Consider the following 18,528-nt stretch of genomic DNA (forward strand, 5'->3'; position numbering starts at 1 on the left):
CAAAGCCCAGCTCCTCACAGAGTCCCTACTGACCTGCACTAACACCCAGCTATCCTAACGCTGTCCTGCCCCCCCCCCCTCTTTCCTTTCTGCCCATCCATCATGTCAACCCTCTCCAGCCCCTAACCTACCCTTCACTCACCTTTCACCCCTTTCACTCACCCCTCACCCCTTTATCTTATCCCTCAACGTCTCATTTCATCCCCTCACCCATTTCCTGCCATGTCACAGGCTCTCTCTAGGCAGCAACTGCGATTTCCACTCCAGAGTCGAAAGTTTGTGTTTCCAACATGTCCGTGTGATTCTTGCATTTGATGTGTTCATATGTCGTTTACATGCATGTTTCTATGGGTTTGACATACATGTTTGGGAATGGGTGACACGTGTGATTATGATCATATGGCGAGCAGCAGGGGCGTGGCAGAGAGCTCATGGATTGCCGCCCCTACCCCTTCCTTCCTGGTGGGATTGAGTACAGTTCATTAGTTCAGCTTACATAACTATGCTAATGAGTCACTGTTTTTATTGGCCTAATTATACCGGTGGGGATTAAAGCAGATAAAAAGTGAATTACATAAGAGAGCAGAGAGATGAGAGCTTTAACATCTGCTCTGCCACATCGTTAGCTCCGCCAGCAAAGCGGCGTGTTGCTATCACACAGACACTATCTCAACATCACAGTGGGAGGTGTGTGTGTGGGAGTGTGTGTATGTCTGTGTGTGAATGCACACGCATGCGTAGGCCTAACTCCAGTCTTATTTGAGAGTTTTTCTAACCCATTAGAATGTGTTCAGTTTTCAGTCTGAATAAATTACAGTTGAGCTCAGTTTGTCATATAGCAGTCCTCATGTAGACTGAAATAGATACGGTTCCTTCAGAAAGTATTCATACCCTTTGACTTATTCCACATTTTGTTGTTACAACCTACATTTTAAAAATCTCACCCATCCACACACACCCCATAATGACAAAGTGAAAACATGTTTTTAGAAATGTTGGCAAAATTATAGAAAATCAAATACAGAAATATCTAATTTACATGTTATATTCAGCAATTACAGCTGTGTGTCTTTCTGGGTAAGTCTCTAAGAGCGTTACACAACTGGATTGTACAACAGTTGCATATCATTCTTTTAAAAATTATTTAAGCTACGTCAATTGCTTGTTGATCATTACTAGACAGACATTTTCAAGTCTTGCCATAGATTTTCAAGTTGATTTAAGTCTAAGCTGTAACTTAGGCCACTCAGGAACATTCACTATAGTCTTGGTAAGCAACTCAGGTGTATATTTGGCTTTTATTTTAGATTATTGTCCTGCTGAAAGGTGAATTGTTCTTCAAGTGTCTGTGGGAAAACAGACTGAACCAGGTTTTCCTCTAGGATTTTGCCTGTTTTGACATTTATTTTTATCCTAAAAACTCCCTAGTTCTTGCTGATGACAAGCATACCCATAACATGATGCAGCCACCACCATGCTTGAAAATATGAAGAGTGGTACTCAGTGATGTGTTGTGTTGGATTGGCCCAAAACATAACGCTTTGTATTCAGGACATAAAGTTAATTTCTTTGTCACATGTTTTACAGTTTTACTTTAGTGCCTCATTGCAAACATGATGCATGTTATTGAATATTTTGATTCTGTACAGGCTTCCTTCTTTTCACTATGTCATTTAGGTTAGTATAGTGGAGGAACAACAATGTTGTTGATCCATCCTCAGTTTTCTCCTATCATAGCCATTCAACTATGTTACTGTTTTAAAGTCACCATTGGCCTCATGGTGAAATACCTGAGTGGTTTCCTTCCTCTCCGGCAACTGAGTTAGGAATGACGCCTGTATCCCTGTAGTGACTGGGTGTATTGATACACCATCCAAAATATAATCAATAACTTCACCAGGCTCAAACAGACTTTCAATGTACTTTTTTCTTCTTCTTTTTTTACCAATCGGTGCATTTCTTTGCGAGTCATTACAAAACCTTCCGTTTCTTTGTGGTTGAAATTCATTACTTGACTGAGGGACCTTACAGATAATTGTACGTATTTTTTTAAACCTTTATTTAATTCGGCAAGCCAGTTAAGAACAAATTCTTATTTACAAAGCCAGCCTACCGGGGAACAGTGGGTTAACTGCCTTGAACAGAGGAAGAACGACAGACCTTGTCAGCTCTGGAATTTGATCCAGCAATCATTTGGTTACTAGCACAACTGCTCTAACCGCTAGGCTACCTGCCACCCCTAAATGTTTGGGGTACAGAGATGAGGTAGTCATTCAAAAATCATGGTCAACACTTTTATTGCACACAGAGTGAGTCCATGCAACTTATTATGTGACTTGTTATGCAAATCGTTACTACTTTCAGATTTTCGTTTGTAATTCATTTGTATATTTTTTTAAAATAAAAACATAATTCCACTTTGACACTATGGGTTATTGTGTGAAGGCCAGAAAATCTCAATTGAATCCATTTTAAATTCAGGCTGTTACACAATTTTTTGGGGAAAAAGTCAAGAGGTTTGATTACTTTCTGAATAAAACATTTTTAAATGAATTTAAAACGTATTTAACTAGACATCAGTCAGTCATCAGTCAGTTAAGAACAAATTATTATTTACATTGTAGGCCTAGTAAAAGGCAAAAGGCCTCCTGGATGGGGGCTGGGATAAAAAAAATATATAAAAAATAGGACAAAACACACATCACGACAAGACAGACACCACAAACCTACATAAAGAGAGACCGTTGACAACAACATAGCATGGCAGCATTGCTGAACGCATTGAAGATATTCTATCAAAACTGTCTCTGGTGCCAAAAACTTGGAAATTAAACATATCATATTGGAATTAGTTTGGGTATTTTCCTTCACAAGCCACGGACAGCTGCCCTTTAATTTACTACAATATCACCAACAAAAAATGAAATGATTGCTCTGTCTCGTACCTTGAATGAAATTTGCTTTAAACACAGAGATAATCGATTGGATATGTTTATGAGAGGAGATTGCTAAACATATCAAGTAATTGGTTACTTCATTACGGTTGGCTTTGTGTGTTTCATCTAAGACAAACCTTGGGACTGGGACAGTAATTACCTAGGATGATGGAGTCATTCATACAGCCACACTGGCAGAATAACTCCACACGTACAGTTGAAATCGGAAGTTTACATATACCTTAGCCAAATACATTTAAACTCAGTATTTCACAATTCTTGACATGTAATCCTAGTACAAATTCCCTGCCTTAGGTCAGTTAGGATCACCACTTTACTTTAAGAATGTGAAATGTCAGAATAATAGTAGAGAGAATTATTTATTTCAGATTTGATTTCTTTCATCACATTCCCAGTGGGTCAGTAGTTTACATGCACTCAATTCGTATTTGGTAGCATTGCCTTTAAATTGTTTAACTTGGGTCAAACATGTCGAGTAGCCTTCTACAAGCTGAATTCCTCCTGACAGAGCTGCTGTAACTGAGTCAGGTTTGTAGGACTCCTTGCTCTCACATACTTTTTCACTTCTGCTCACAAATGTTCTATGGGATTGAGGTCAGGGCTTTGTGATGCCCACTCCAATACCTTGACTTTGTTGTCCTTAAGCCATTTTGCTTTGGAACTTTGGAAGTATGCTTGGGGTCATTGTCCATTTGGAAGACCCATTTGCGACCAACATTTAACTTCCTGACTGATGTCTTGAGATGTTGCTTCAATATATCCACATCATCCACCATCTATATTGTGAAGTGCACCAGTCCCTCCTGCAGGAAAGCAACCCCACAACATGATGCTGCCACCCCTGTGCTTCACGGTTGGGATGATGTTCTTCAGCTTGCAAGCCTCCCCATTTTTCCTCCAAACATAACAATGGTCATTATGACCAAACAGTTCTATTTTTGTTTCATCAGACCAGAGGACATTTCTCCAAAAAGTACGATCTTTGTCCCCATGTGCAGTTGCAAACCGTAGTCTGGCTTTTTTATGGCGTTTAAAAAAGATTTTTATGCCGTTTTTTTTTTAATGAGCGGCCTTTCAGGTTATGTCGATATAGGACTCGTTTTACTGTGGATATAGATACTTTTGTACCTGTTTCCTCCAGCATCCTCACAAGGTCCTTTGCTGTTGTTCTGGGATGGATTTGCACTTTTCGCAGTACATTCATCTCTAGGACAGAAGGCATCACCTTCCTGAGCAGTATGACGGCTGCGTGGTCCCATCGTGTTAATACTTATGTACTATTGTTTGAACAGATGAACATGGTACCTTCAGGCGTTTGGAAATTGCTCACAAGGACGAACCAGACTTGTGGAGGTCTACAATTTATTTCTGATGTCTTGGCTGATTTCTTTGGATTTTCCCATGATGTCAAGCAAAGAGGCACTGAGTTTGAAGGTAGGCCTTCAAATAAATCCACAGGTACACCTCCAATTGACTCAAATTACGTCAATTAGCCTATCAGAAGCTTCTAAAGCCATGACATCCTTTTCTGGAATTTTCCAAGCTGTTTTTAGTGGCACAGTCAACTTAGTGTATGTAAACTTCTGACCCACTGGAATTGTGATACAGTGAATTATAAGTGAAATAATCTGTCTGTAAACAATTGTTGGAAAAATGACTTGTGTCATGCACAAAGTAGATGTCCTAACTGACAAGAAATTTGTGGAGTGATTGAAAAACTAGTTTTAATGACTCCAATCTAAGTGTATGTAAACTTCTAGATTTCAACTGTATGTCTGTCTCTGTGTGTAATTTAAATAAGCCTTAGGGCTATATGGATTCCAGAACACCTTGGTCTAATTCCAAAAACGGGCGTAACAAGCTGCAGCATATGATGATGTAAAAGTGTGTGTATTTGTGTGTGTATGTGTGTGTGCGTGTGGTGTGGTGTGTATGTGTGTTCGTGTTGTGCCATTTTGCGTTTGTAGTGTATGTGAATGTGTGTGAGAATGGCAGTGTACTGTGTGTGAGTATGTACTGGACATAGTCTTGTGAGTGTGCATAGAGTCAGTGCAGATAGTCCTAATGCATTTGAAAGGTTACCTATTAGATTCTAGGGCACAATATGTGCTTCAGAAGTACCGCAAATGTACAGTGGGGCAAAAAAGTATTTAGTCAGCCACCAATTGTGCAAGTTCTCCCACTTAAAAAGATGAGAGAGGCCTGTAATTTTCATCATAGGTACACTTCAACTATGACAGACAAAATGAGAAAAAAAATCCAGAAAATCACATGGTAGGATTTTTAATGAATTAATTTGCAAATTATGGTGGAAAATAAGTATTTGGTCAATAACAAAAGTTTATCTCAATACTTTGTTATATACCCTTTGTTGGCAATGACAGAGGTCAAACGTTTTCTGTAAGTCTTCACAAGGTTTTCACACACCGTTGCTGGTATTTTGGCCCATTCCTCCATGCAGATCTCCTCTAGAGCAGTGATGTTTTGGGGCTGTTGCTGGGCAACACGGACTTTCAACTCCCTCCAAAGATTTTCTATGGGGTTGATATCTGGAGACTGGCTAGGCCACTCCAGGACCTTGAAATGTTTCTTAAGAAGCCACTCCTTCATTTCCCGGGCGGTGTGTTTGGGATCATTGTCATGCTGAAAGACCCAGCCACGTTTCATCTTCAATGCCCTTGCTGATGAAAGGAGGTTTTCACTCAAAATCTCACGATACATGGCCCCATTCATTCTTTCCTTTACACGGATCAGTCGTCCTGGTCCCTTTGCAGAAAAACAGCCCCAAAGCATGATGTTTCCACCATCATGCTTCACAGTAGGTATGGTGTTCTTTGGATGCAACTCAGCATTCTTTGTCCTCCAAATACAACGAGTTGAGTTTTTACCAAAAAGTTATATTTTGGTTTCATCTGTCCATATGACATTCTCCCAATCTTCTTCTGGATCATCCAAATGCTCTCTAGCAAACTTCAGACGGGCCTGGACATTTTGGATTTGAGTCCCTGGCGGCGTAGTGTGTTACTGATGGTAGGCTTTGTTACTTTGGTCCCAGCTCTCTGCAGGTCATTCACTAGGTCCTCCCGTGTGGTTCTGGGATTTTTGCTCACCGTTCTTATGATAATTTTGACCCCACGGGGTGAGATCTTGCATGGAGCCCCAGATGGAGGGAGATTATCAGTGGTCTTGTATGTCTTCCATTTCCTAATAATTGCTCCCACAGTTGATTTCTTCAAACCAAGCTGCTTACCTATTGCAGATTCAGTCTTCCCAGCCTGGTGCAGGTCTACAATTTTGTTTCTGGTGTCCTTTGACAGCTCTTTGGTCTTGGCCATAGTGGAGTTTGGAGTGTTACTGTTTGAGGTTGTGGACAGGTGTCTTTTATACTGATAACAAGTTCAAACAGGTGCCATTAATACAGGTAACGAGTGGAGGACAGAGGAGCCTCTTAAAGAAGAAGTTACAGGTCTGTGAGAGCTAGAAATCTTGCTTGTTTGTAGGTGAACAAATACTTATTTTCCACCATAATTTGCAAATAAATTCATTAAAAATCCTACAATGTGATTTTCTGGATTTTTTTTCTCCTTTTGTCTGTCATAGTTGAAGTATGCCTATGATGAAAATTACAGGCCTCTCGCATCTTTTTAAGTGGAAGAACTTGCACAATTGGTGGCTGACTAAATACTTTTTTGCCCCACTGTATATAGGCCCAATATAGGCTATAGGCTATATCTCAATCTGTAATTTCTAAATGTTAAGTTGTGCTCTTTTTAATGTGCTCTTTTTAATTTCACTTTTTAATGTTAGGAGCACCAGTGCTAACAATTATTATTTCTATTTGGTGTCCTGGATGTGTGGCAAGGTAATGAAATGGAGCCATTGAGTGACATTAAAGCAGATCTTTTAACAAAACCAATTGTAAAATGTGAAGTTTTAAGATAAACCATTTCTTACAGATGTTTACAGATGTTTATAACCATTAAGCCATTGAGTTTTATTGCCATTGAGAGTAAGTAATTAGACTAGTGCAAGACTATATTTAGGGCAGGGTCAAGTACAGCGGATCCTCTAAGGATACAGCATTTACTGTAGAATACCAGTGACCTTTAAAGCAGCCCAGAATGCACTATGCCATCCCCTGTGAAACAGGCACCAGCCGCTCCATCCTCTCAACTCCGCTCCACAAACTACTATATCCTCGAAAAGTAAACTTTTTAAGAAAAAGTGGGTACATCACATGCACTGTTAGATTTACATACATTTTATGATTGCAATATTTAGTATATTCAAAAGTAATCAATTTTGGAGAAAAGAAATTGAAACATTATTCATGAGTAGCTCCTATTTGGTGACAAATGCAATGTCATCGACACAAACATAGGGACACCCTGTCACCTCTAAGAGTCAGTGAGGTGTATGTGTCTGTGAGACTGTGCATGCTCGTGTGTCTGTGTGTTTACAGAGTAAAAACAGAATTCTACGTAGTCCTAATGAACTTCAGCCCAGTAGCCTCTCCATGACTCTGTCCTCACTGCGGGCACAGCCATTGTCCCAGTTCACTGTGTCTAAAGTCCATTATGAACGCAGCTTCCAGGCAGTCTGTGCCCATGGAACACTCACATAAACAGCATAACAACAGACAGTACAGCTGAAATTATTTCACACAAGAAGTTCACTTAGGATCTAAGGAAATCCAAGAATACATTTTTTCAAAGTTCACTATATATGGGTTATAATAGTATTTGGGGACCAAGGTTGCAGTTTTCTTAGGCTACTATGCAACTACAGTCTGATTGGGGATTGAACCTAGGTTGCTGTTTTCTTAGGCTACTATGCAACTACAATCTGACTGGGTATTGAACCTAGGTTGCTGTTTTCTTAGGCTACTATGCAACTACAATCTGACTGGGTATTGAACCTAGGTTGCTGTTTTCTTAGGCTACTATGCAACTACAATCTGACTGGGTATTGAACCTAGGTTGCCAGTCACAGTATAACAGAGAGATGGTGCAATGAACTACTTTCGCACGATGAAAAACCTTGCCTGTTTGTGTGTGCTTGTGTGTCTGCTTTGGAAGTGTGTGTGGAGATAGCTCACCCTCAATTAAAGCTTGAGAACTGCAGTATCACATCATTATCTATCTTACAGTGAGAGGGACACAGCTGTGTGTGTGTGTGTGTGTGCGTGCGTGCATGTGTTCATCTCAGCTTGAACTCGTTAGCAGGCCGGAGAGAGATAGTACAAAATGATGATGATGAATATTCAAACTGCTGCAGCAGAAGAACTATGGTTTTGGAACTTTACTGCAGTGGTTCTCTAACTTCTTTTATTATGCTTTAGCCCACTTAAGAGGCCTTTCACAAAAATGAAAAAACATTGTCTTACATCACATCCCAGTGTCTAAAAAGGGTCAATTCAGACAGTGGGTCACAATTCTGGCCTCAGTCTTTTAGGGCATGGCATGGTTCTATGCCATCTATAAGAAAAACAAGTGCTCTTAAGCCAGTAGAGAGGCTCCCCATTCAAGGGCAGGGACATAGCACATTAGACTAGAGTTAACAGTGAGGTAACACTGTAGTCATTCTGCAATCAGAAGACTTGATTCCTGCTTGGACAAAGGCTTTGTGTGTTACTGTGCGTGTGTGTGTGTGGCTACATTTCTGCATATGTGTGCATGTACTGTATGTCTGAGCAGCTGAATTGTTACACAGGCCTTAATTCTTCTGTCAAACAAAAAAACAGCCATGTCACCTGAAGTACAAGTCAGTATTTGACGTCCATCCATGTCTGAGGACGTCTGGAGATGACGTGGAAACCGGCCGCTAGGAGCAAAAGTGAGCATTGTTACCTTCAAGTTGGTTTTGGTTTTGCTAGTGTGGTGGATGGGGAAGGTGGATGGGCGTAAGCATCTGCCTCTGATTGCAAAGATTGCAAGTTTGAATTTTTATTTTAAGCCTATCCCAAACCTTAACCCTTACCTTAATAACCATTCAGAGTTAATGTCTAACCTTAACCATTCAGAGTTAATGTCTAACCTTAAGGATTTGGAGTTAATACCTGAACTTAACCATAACCTTATAAATTCAGAATGAATGTCTGAATTTAACCTTAAACACTTAAAAATGTGATGTCTGGAACAACTAATTCTGACGTGAGACAGTGAGAGCTCGTAGAACAAAGCACTGCTCACACATCGATAACGCATGGCACACACAAGACATATACTGATAACGAAATTAGTGACTATACAGGGACCACCAAGCTGCTTCCGCTCTACTTGGGCCACTGCACTCCAAGGCCCAGTTTTTCAAAAGTTATCTGGAATTTGCCTACTGGATAGGACTACATGTGTAGAAATGGAATGAATAGATTGGACAAATCATTGACTTGAATGGGGACCCCAGTTCTATTAATTATATTTCTATGAATTGAATCCTATCTAATAGGGGAGAAGCTCAAATAAGTGTGTGTGCAGCCAGGTCGCTCAAGATTAACGTTCGAAATTGGACATATGTCCCTGTCTTGAGGACGTTGGGAGATGCCTTCAAAACCCACCATTAGGGGCAACCTGAGCACTATTACCATCAAGAAGGTTGTGTGTGTGTGTGTGTTTGTATGTGTCTCTCTGTGTATGTGTGTGTGTGTGTTTGTGTGTGTGTGCCTCTGTGTGTGTGTGTTTGTGTGTGTGTGTGTGTGTGTGTGTGTGTGTGTGTGTGTGTGTGTGTGTGTGTGTGCATGTGTGTGTGCCTCTCTGTGTGTGTGTGTGTGTGTGTGTGTGTGTGTGTGTGTGTGTGTGTGTGTGTGTGTGTGTGTGTGTGTGTGTGTGTGTGTGTGTGTGTGTGTGTGTGTGTGTGTGTGTGCATGTATGTGTGTGTGTGTGCATGTGTGTGTGCATGTGCTTGTGTGTCCGTGTCTGTGTGTGTGTGTGGGTCTGTGTGTGTGTGTGGGTCTCTGTGTGTGTGTCTGTATGTCTGTGTGCTTGGGTATGATGTGATAGGTTGTGTTTGTATTTACAATATAACAGTATTTGCAAGAATATAATGCATACTGCTTGTGTATGTGGGTGTGTTTGTTTTGAGATCTGGCATGTGTGTGTGATGTATTGCTAGCGTGAGTGAGCCTGTGTCCTCGTTGCTTCCGTGACTTGCCAGGGAGCCCCCTGCTGTGCTACTGAGTGCCTCCCCTTCAGATGCATTAAAATATGATGTGTGAGTGTGTGTGAGTGTGCGTGAGTGTGTGTGAAAGAGAGACATTTCAAGTGCACATACAGTATATCGTGAGTTTATTTACACACACGTCTGCCAGTGTGCATGCGTGCCTCTGTGTCTGTGATCGTGTGTGTCTCAGGGCCATTAAAGTAAGATGAGAGCCATGAGGGAAAGGAGGAAGAGAGGATAGAGGAAGGGAGGAGGATTGTACTTGGTGGGTAATTGTCTCTTAAGTGCTGCACATGCCTTTACCCAAGAGTCTCTTCTCCACTGCTCTCATGGCCGCGGAAAACTCCAACCACTTATCCTCTCCACTGGCAGTCACTACAACACACACACACACACACACACACACACACACACACACACACACACACACACACACACACACACACACACACACACACACACACACACACACACACACACACACACACACACACAAGCAGACACTGCTGAGACAGCCGCTGAGGGACTAGGGGAGATGCAGTGGGGCTGATAGAGAAGTCAGAGGAGGGCCATGGGAGGAGCACTTGAAGGACACTAGGGAACATTAAACTGACTGTTACTGTCTAAGCTACTAGACCTCTCCATTCATATTTATACTATCCGAACTAGGGCTGTGGCGGTCATAACATTTTGGCAGCTGGTTATTGTCATGCAAATAACTGCCGGTCTCACGGTAATTGACCTTTGATGAACATAAACAGTTTGAGCATCTCCAGGCCTCCTGGACATCTTTGGAACATTTACATTTTATATACAGTATCACAATGAATCCATTATTTAATTTAGGCAGGTCTAAAGAAACAGTATGATATGAAGAAAATGTATTTCAGTAGAACAGAACTTGAATCGGCCTACTGTGTGTTATCTGTCAATGTGCTGTGAGATAGGCTGTAGGCTAGTTCAGTTAGTAGGCAAGACATGCTTATAACAGGGACCCAAACCGGCTGTGCGAGTGCACCATCTTGCATACATTTATTTTGCCCCTCTACAACAGACGCGATCACGACACGCATGTTAAAATATCAAAACAAATTCTAAACCAATGACATTAATTTGGGGACCTTTCGAAATGCATTAAACATGTATGGCTAGTTAGCTTGCACTTGCTAGCTAATGTTAATTTGTCCTATTTAGCTAACGTTAGCTTGCTGTTGCTAGCTAATTTGTCTTGGGATATAAACATTGAGTTGTTATTTTACCTGAAATGCGCAAGGACCTCTACTCCGCCAATTAATCAACACATAATACGGCCAACCGAATGGTTTTTAGTCATCTCTCCTCCTTGCAGGCTTTTTCATCTTTGAATTTATATGGTTATCGCATCTAAACTTTCATTGTATTACCATGGCAACTGGCAACAAAGTTCGTCTTTCAATCACCCAGGTGGGTATAACCAATGAGGAGATGGCACATTTACATTTTTACATTTAAGTCATTTAGCAGACGCTCTTATCCAGAGCGACTTACAAATTGGTGCGTTCACCTTAAGACATCCAGTGGAACAGCCACTTTACAATAGTGCATCTAAATCTTTTAAGGGGGGGGGGGTGAGAAGGATTACTTTATCCTATCCTAGGTAACCATAACTAGGCACGTGGGTACCTGCTTCTATAAACCAATGAGGAGATAGGAGAGGCAGGACTTGCAGCGCAATCTGCATCAGAAATAGAAATTACCTTTATTTTAGTCCTTGGCGTCGTGGATGCTCGTTGCCGTGCGCGAGCAGTGTGGGTTGAATAATTGAATAACATGGATTTCTACATTTATTTTGCGACGCTCGAGCACGCGACGTGTCCGGTCTGGTCAGCATGTGAGTCCAGTGCCATTATTTTATATTATATGATTTTATAGTAAGAAGAATATCATTTAACTTAGCTGAATAAAAAGTGTGCAAATGAAGTGGCTATATTGAGCGTAAAAGTGAACATTTGAAACAGGTACTATATACTAGATTTAGAGTTACTTGGCAACTTTATTTGTTTAATAATACAAACTGTCACACCAGCCTTCGCTGGTGGACAGCTGTCTATCGTTGTCTCTGATTGAGAACCATACTTAGGTAGCCCTTTTCCAACCTGTCTTGGTGGGAAGTTGACTTTGTTTATGGCACATAGCCTTTAGCTTCATGGTTTGTTTTGTAGTGTTTATTGTTTTGTTCGGCGTCTTTTCTAAATAAAATAATATGTCCGCTCACCACTCTGCACCTTGGTCCTCTTCATTCAACGGCCGTGACAGTGACGAGTGATCCATTTATTAAAGTGTCCAGTGATTGGGTCTCATAACAGTATATACATGTGATATGAGTAATGTAAGATATGTAACATTATTAAGTTGCATTATTTAAAGTGGCATTGTTTAAAGTGACTAGTGATCCATTTATTAAAGTATCCAGTGATTGGGTCTCAGTGTAGGCAGCAGCGTCGCTGAGTTAGTGATGGCTATTTAACAGTCTGATGGCCTTGAGATAGAAGCTGTTTTTTAATCTCTCGGTCCCATCTTTCATGCACCCGTACTGACCTCACCTTCTGGATGATAGGGGTGTGAACTGGCAATGGATTGGGTGGTTGTTGTCCTTGATGATGTTTTTGGCCTTCCTGTGACATTGGGTGCTGTAGGTGTCATGGAGGGCAGGTAGTTTACACCCGGTGATGCGTTGTGCAGACCGCACCACCCTCTGGAGAGCCTTGCGGTTGAGGGTGGTGCAGTTGCGTACCAGGATGTGATACAGCCCGACAGGATGCTCTCGATTGTGCATCTGTAAAAGTTTGTCAGGGTTTTTGGGTGACAGGCCAAATTTCTTCAGCCTCCTGTGGTTGAAGAGATGCTGTTGCGCCTTCTTCACCACACTGTCTGTGTGGGTGGACCATTTCAATTTGTCTTTGATGTGTACCCTTAGGAACTTAAAACTTTCCACCTTCTCCACTGCTGTCCCTTCGATGTGGATAGGCGAGTGCTCCCTCACTGTTTCCTGAGGTCCACGATCATCTCCTTTGTTTTGTAGACATTGAGTGAGAAGTTGTTTTCCTGACACCACACTCTGAGTGCCATCACCTCCTCCCTGTAGGCTGTCTCGTTGTTGTTGGTGATCCAGCCCACTACTGTTGTGTCGTCTGCAAACTTGATGATTGAGTTGGAGGCGTGCATGGACACACAGCTGTGGGTGAACAGGGAGTACAGGAGAGGGCTGAGCACACACCCTTGTGGGGCCCCAGAGTTGAGGGTCAGCTAAGTGGAGATGTTGTTTCCTACCTTCACCACCTGGTTTGGCCCGTCAGAATGTCCTGGACCCAGTTGCACAGGGAGGTGTTGAGACTCAGGGCCTCCAGCTTGATAATGAGCTTGGAGGGTACAATTGTGTTGAATGCTGAGCTGTAGTCAAGGAACAGCGTTCTTACATAGGTATTATTTTTGTCCAGATGGGATAGGGCAGTGTGCAGTGTGATGGCGATTGCGTCATCTGTGGACCTGTTGGGGCGGTATGCAAACTGAAGTGGGTCTAGGGTGGCCGGTAAGGTGGTGGTGATATGATCCTTGACTAGCCTCTCAAAGCACTTCATGATGACAGAAGTGAGTGCTACGGGGCGGTAGTCATTTAGTTTAGTTATCTTTGCCTTCTTGGGTACAGGAACAATGGTAGCCATCTTGAAGCATGTGGGGACAACAGCTTGGGATAGGGAGCAATTCATTATGTCTGTAAACACACCAGCCAGCTGGTCCGCGCTCTGAGGACACGGCTGGTGATGCTGTCTGTTCCAGCAGCCTTGTGAGGGTTAACAAGTTTAACTGATTTACTCACGTCAGCCACTGAGTTGGGGGAGGCACAGTCTTTGTTAGCGATCCACTGTATTATCCTCAAAGCATGCAAAGAAGGTGTTTAGTTTGTCTGGAAGCATGAACTGGGGTATCCGTGACGTGGCTGTTTTTGTTTTAGTATTTTGTAGTCCGTGATTTCCTGTAGACCCTGCCACATACGTCTCGTGTCTGAGTCGTTGAATTGAGACTCCACCTTGTCCCTGTACCGGTATTTCACTTGTTTGATTGCCCTGCGGAGCAAATAACTACACTGTTTATATTCAGCCATATCTCCAGACCTCTTTCCATGATTAAATGGATCGCGCTTTCAGGTTTACGCGAATTCTGCCATCCATCCGTGGTTTCTGGTTAGGGTAGGTTTTAATGGTCACAGTGGGTACGACGTCTCCAATGCACTTATTTATAAACGCACTCACCGAGTCAGCGTATAGGTCAATATTGTCCTCTGTGGCTGATCGGAACATATTCTTTGTCCGCGTGATCAAAACAATCTTGGAGCGTGGCTTCTGATTGGTCAGACCAGAGTTGAATGGTTCCCGTCACTGGTACATCCTGTTTGAGTTTCTGCCTATAAGCCGAGACAAGCAAGATGGCGTCGTGGTAGGATATGCCGAAGGGAGGGTGGGAGAGTTCTTTGAATGCATCGCAGAAGTTAGAGTAGCAGTGGTAGAGAGTATTAGCCCTACGTGTTTTGCAATCAATATGCTAATAAAATGTAGGTAGCATTGTTCTCAAATTTGTTTTGTTAAAATCCCCAGCTACGATAAATGCAGCCTCCTGATATATAGTTTCCGGTTTACATAGAATCGAATGAAGTTCATTGAGGGCCGTCTTGGTGTTCGCTTGAGTGAGGATTGTAAGGAAATCTAGGTCGGGTGAGCAGAAGGACTTGAGTTCCTGTTTGTTGTTATGACTACACCAAGAGTTGTTAATCATAAAATAAATCATAAATAATAAATAATTAATCTTCTCCTTTCCCCCTTCTGATGACCAGGTGGCGAATCGCATCTCTGCATGTCTGGCAGACATATCAGTGTGGATGACGGATCACCACCTCAAGCTGAACCTCGGCAAGACGGAGCTGCTCTTCCTCCCGGGGAAGGACTGCCCGTTCCATGATCTCATCACGGTTGACAACTCCATTGTGTCCTCCTCCCAGAGCGCTAAGAACCTCGTGATCCTGGACAACACCCTGTCGTTCTCAACTAACATCAAGGCGGTGGCCCGTTCTTGTAGGTTCATTTACAACATCCGCATTACGACCCTGCCTCACACAGGAAGCCGCAGGTCCTAATCCAGGCACTTGTCATCTCCCGTCTGGATTACTGCAACTCGCTGTTGGCTGGGCTCCCCTGCCTGTGCCATAAAATGGTACAGCCCGTCTGGTGTTCAACCTTCCCAAGTTTGTCAGGTTTCTGGCTTCCAGTTGAAGCTCGCATCCGCTACAAGACCATGGTGCTTGCCTACGAGCAAACGCACCTCAGTCCAGGCTCTGATCAGGCCCTACACCCAAACAAGGGCACTGCGTTCATCCACCTCTGGCCTGCTCGCCTCCCTACCACTGAGGAAGTACAGTTCCCGCGCAGCCCAGTCAAAACTGTTCGCTGCTCTGGCCCCCAATGGTGGAACAAACTCCCTCACGACGCCAGGACAGCGGAGTCAATTTCCGGAATGAAACCCCACCTCTTTCAGGAATACCTAGGATAGGATAAAGTAATCCTTCTCACCCTCCCCCCTTAAAAGATTTAGATGCACTATTGTAAAGACTGGATGTCTTAAGGTGAATGCACCAATTTGTAAGTCGCTTGGATAAGAGCGTGCTGCTAAATGACTTAAATGTAAATGTAAATGTAATTTCAAAAATCTTCCGCGAGGACTCAGGTATGATAGCCTACACATGACTATCTCGATGAATGGTGGCTTCAAGAAGGGAAGGACACTGTTATTAAACATTTCCTCTGAGATTTAAAACACTATTTTCTATCAACAGAAAGTGGATTTCCAGAATTAAGAATGCATAAAGTGAACCTTGACCCGTGGGTCAAAATGTATTATAAGAACAAAGACCATTGCAAAGCTGAGGTGCAAGTTTAACAACTTGCTGCACAAAGAATGGAGAGGTGTGAGTCGCGAGAGGTAGAAGACGAACTCTGTCAAATGGAGGAGGAACATGGAGAGTGCAGGAGGCCAGGAGAAGCCTAACTGAAAGGTGCAAGAGAAGGATCCAGAGAGAGGTGGAGAGAAGAGAGGAGTTAGAGGATGAGAGAGAGAGAGAGAGAGAGAGAGAGAGAGAGATTGGCGAAAGAAAAAGAGACCCAGAGAAAATGGCAAGGAAGATGGAGATAGTTCTATTTGGAGAAAGAGAAACGCTTCAGGGGAGACAGAGAGCAAGAAGGATGCAGAGATGGAGGAATTCAAAACTCTTCTGAAGACCAGAACATGAAAGGTACAGACCAGTATCCCTTCTTTCTTTTCTCTCCAAAACTCTTGAGTGCCGTCCTTGGCCTGGAATGAATCTATGATCCAAATCAGTCAAAGACTAGTCAGAGACTTGAGTTGTCAAAAGACCTATCGGCTGCCTTCGATACTGAACCATTGTTGGGCATCTCCGGCGCGGCCCACGTTTCGCTCCTACCAGGTGGCGTGGCTCTGTCTCTCAACGCGCTCTCATGCAGCCTCACATGGTCTCTCCTATCATTGCTATGCAGACGACACACAATTAATCTTCTCCTTTCCCCCTTCTGAGACCAGGTGGCGAATCGCATCTCTGCATGTTTCAGTGTGGATGACGGATCACCACCTCAAGCTGAACCTCGGCAAGACGGAGCTGCTCTTCCTCCCGGGGAAGGACTGCCCATTCCATGATCTCGCCATCACGGTTGACAACTCCATTGTGTCCTCCTCCCAGAGCGCTAAGAACCTTGGCGTGATCCTGGACACTCGTTCTCAAAACATCAAGGCGGTGGCCCGTTCTTGTAGGTTCATGCTCTACAACATCCGTCTACCTTGAATCCAGGCACTTGTCATGTCTGGATTACTGCACTCGTTGTTGGCTGGGCTCCCTGCCTGTGCCATTAAACCCCTACAACTCATCCAGAACGCCGCAGCCCGTCTGGTGTTCAACCTTCCCAAGTTCTCTCAACCCCGCTCCTCCGCTCTCTCCACTGGCTTCCAGTTGAAGCTCGTATCCGCTACAAGACCATGGTGCTTGCCTGCTGTCTGAGGGGAACTGGCATCCACCTCAGTCTGATCAGGGCTCCAGGCCCTACACCCAAACAAGGGCACTGCGTTCATCCACCTCTGGCCTGCTCGCCTCCCTACCACTGAGGAAGTACAGTTCCTGCGCAGCCCAGTCAAAAACTGTTCTGTGCTCTGGCCCCCAATGGTGGAACAAACTCCCTCACGACGCCAGGACAGCGGAGTCAATCACCACCTCCGGAGACACCTGAAACCCCACCTCTTTCAGGAATACCTAGGATAGGATAAAGTAATCCTTCTCACCCCCTTAAAAGATTTAGATGCACTATTGTAAAGTGGCTGTTCCACTGGATGTCTTAAGGTGAACGCACCAATTTGTAAGTCGCTCTGGATAAGAGCGTCTGCTAAATGACTTAAATGTAATGTAAATGTAATAAAGCCTCTTCCCAGAGAGGTGTTTATCTCTGTCGGCTGAACCGATTCCGACCACATATCCCGAGAGAGCCATGTTTCTGTGAAACAGATAACGTTACAATCTCTGATGTCTCTCTGGAAGGCAACCCTCACTCGAATTTCGTCTACCTTGTTGTCAAGAGACTGGACATTGGCGAGTAGTATACTCTGGAGCAGAGAGCGATGTGCCTGTTTTCGAAGCCTGACCAGAAGACCGCTGCCCTTCTGCGCCACCGTTGTTTTCGTTCAGCTGCTGGGATTAGATTCATTGTACTGGGTGGTGGTCCGAAGAGAGGATCTGCTTCAGGAAGTCGTATTCCTGGTCTCAATGTTGGTAACTTGATGCTGCTCTTATATCCAATAGTTCTTCCTGGCTGTATGTAATTAGACTTAAGATTTCCTGGCGTGACATTGTAAGAAATAATACATTTAAAAAAAAAAAATACTGCATAGTTTCCTAAGAACGCGAAGCGAGGCGACCATCTCTGTCGGCTCCATCAACTCCACAGGCCACAATCAACAACCTGATCAACTCTATGCGAAGGAGATGTGTTGCACTGCATGAGGCAAATCGGGGTCATACAGATACTGACTGGTTTTCTGATCCACACCTCTACCTTTCTTTTAAGTTATCTGTGACCAACAGATGTATTGCAAGTCTTGTGAAATCCATAGATTAGGGCCTAATTAATATATTTCAACTGACTGATTTCGTTACAGCAACTGTAACTCAGTAAAATATTTGAAATGGTTGCATGTTGCATTTATATTTTTGTGTAGTGTAGCAAAAGATATCAACAATATAAAACAAATTCCAATAATCTCTCATACAATGACCATTTATCAATATTCTACAGCAATCTTTACATTATAGCTTTAGTTTCACTAC

This window comes from Oncorhynchus nerka, linkage group LG2 (genome assembly GCF_034236695.1).
Source record: "Oncorhynchus nerka isolate Pitt River linkage group LG2, Oner_Uvic_2.0, whole genome shotgun sequence".
NCBI classification, from domain to species: Eukaryota; Metazoa; Chordata; class Actinopteri; order Salmoniformes; family Salmonidae; genus Oncorhynchus; species Oncorhynchus nerka.